Source organism: Molossus molossus, unplaced genomic scaffold (assembly GCF_014108415.1).
Source record: "Molossus molossus isolate mMolMol1 unplaced genomic scaffold, mMolMol1.p scaffold_m16_p_4, whole genome shotgun sequence".
Lineage (NCBI taxonomy): Eukaryota > Metazoa > Chordata > Mammalia > Chiroptera > Molossidae > Molossus > Molossus molossus.
In genome coordinates this window covers 54245744-54248310 of record NW_023425377.1, presented here as the reverse complement: position 1 = coordinate 54248310, position 2567 = coordinate 54245744, and positions in this window count along the sequence as shown.

The window sequence follows — 2567 nt, the reverse complement described above, 5'->3', positions numbered from 1 at the left end:
CATCCCAAGGATGTAAGGCTGGTACAATATTTGTAAATCAGTAAATGTGATACATGACATAAAATGAAAGATAAAAGTCATATAATCATATCAATAGATGCTGAAAAAGCATTCGACAAAATCCAGCACCAATTTCTGATGAAAATGCTCAGCAACATGGGAATAGAGGGATCATATCACAACATAATAAAGGCCATATATGAAAGACCTACAGCCAAAATCATACTCAATGGGCAAAAACTAAAAGCATTTTCCTTAAGAACAGGAACAAGACAAGGGTGCCCACTTTTGCCACTTTTATTTAACATAGTACTGGAAGTCTTAGCCACTAGAAATCAGACAGGAAGAAAAAAATAAAAGAGATCCAAATAGGAGAGGAAGAAGTGAAACTCATTATTCGCAGATGACATACTATATTAAAAAACCTCTAAGACTCCATAAAAAATTTACTAGACTTAATAAATAAATTTGGCAAAGTAGCAGGATACAAAATTAACGTCAAGAAATTGATGACATTCTTATACATCAATGATGAACTCACAGAGAGAAACTAAAAAAAAAACAATCCCAATACCAACGCAGCACAAAAATTAAGATACCTATCAATAAACTTAACCAAAGAAATAAAAGACCCCATTTGCAGAAAACTACAGGTCATTGAAAAAAAGAAATAGAGGAAGATATAAAAAAAGTGGAAGCACATACCTTGTTCATAGATGGGAAGAATTAACATCATTAAAATGTCCATACCACCCAAAGCAATCTATAGATTCAATGCAACCCCCATTAAAATACCAACGATATACTTCACAGAACTAGGACAAATACTTCAAAAGTTCATATGGAACCAAAAATGACGTTGAATAGCCACAGCAATCTTGAAAAAGAAGAACAAAGTTAGAGAGATCACATTACCAGATTTCAGATTATACTACAAAGCAACTGTAATCAAAATAGCCTGGTACTGGCACAAGAACAGGCATATAGACCAGTGGAACAGAACAGAGAACCCAGAAATGGACCCAAGATATTATGCTTAATTAATATATGGCAAAAGTGGCAAGAGCATACAGTGGAGTAAAGATAGCCTCTTTAATAAATGATGTTGGGAAAATTGAACAGCTACATGCAAAAAAAAATGCAACTATACCTTCAACTTACACCATACACAAAAAAAACTCAAAATGGATAAGAGACTTAAATGTGACCCATGAATCCATAAAAATCCTAGAAGAAAATGTAGGCAACAAAATTTCAGACATCATGTGCAGCAGAATTTTAAGTTACATCACCTAAGGCAACAGAAACAAAGGAGAAAATGAACACATGGGACTAAATCAAACTAAAAAGTTTCTGCACAGCAAAAGATATAATCATCAAAGTGGAAAGGCAACGAACTGCATGAGAGAGCATAATTGCCAATGATATATCAGATAAGGGGTTCATTTCCAATAAAATAGAGTGCTCATACAACTCAACAAAAGGAAGACAAAGAATCCAATTAAAAAATGGGCAGAGGAGCTAAATAGACACCTCTCCAAACAGAACATAAAGTGGCTAAGAGACATGAAAAAAAAGCTCAATATCACTAATAATCAGAGAGATTCAAATTAAAACAACAATGAGGTATCACAATGGCCACCATCAACAAGTCATCCAACAACAAGTGTTGGTGAGGGTGTACAGAAAAAGGGACCCTAGTACACTGCTGGTGGGAATGCAGACTGGGGCAGACACTATGGAAAACAATATGGTGTTACTTCAAAAGTTAAACGTTGAACTTTTTTTTAACCTAGTGATCCCACTTCTAGGAATATACCCTAAGAAGCCTGAAACATCAATCAGAGAGAATATATGTAACCCTATGTTCGTATCAGCACTATTTACAATAGCTAAGATCTGGAAATAGCCCAAGTGTGCATCAATAGATGAATGGATAAAAAAGCTGTGGTACATATACACAATGGAGTATTATGCAGCTGTCAAAAAGAAAGATTATTTATTCTTTGAGACGATATGAAAGGACCTGGAAAGTCTTATCCTAAGCGAAACAAGCCAAACAGAGAAAGACAAGTATCAGATGATATCACTTATTTGTGGAATATAATGAACATAACAGTCTGAGGAATGGGGTAGTCCCAGAGACTTGGAAGTGGGGTACAGACTGATAATCCCCAGAAGAAAGGGAGGTGGGGAAGAGATAAACCATAGAACTTATATGCATGTATGCATGAACAATGGACATCGACAACAAAGCTGGGAACAGAGAGGATGTTAGGGAGAAGGGAATCAGTGGAGGGAAAAGGAGAAACATCTGTGACAAAAATAAATTATTTTTTTTAAAAAAATAACAAACCCACTGAGATAGCCAAAATGGTAAAACAAAGAAACAAATCCTTAATGAAAGAACAAGAGAACTCTATCAAAGATGATATAAATGAAATACAGCTAAGCAAATTATCAGCGTTAGAGTTCAGAACCATGATCTTGAGGAAGCTCAACAGCATGAGTAAAGACATCAGCACCATGAGTAAAGATATAGAAACATTGGAAACCAACCAAGTGGA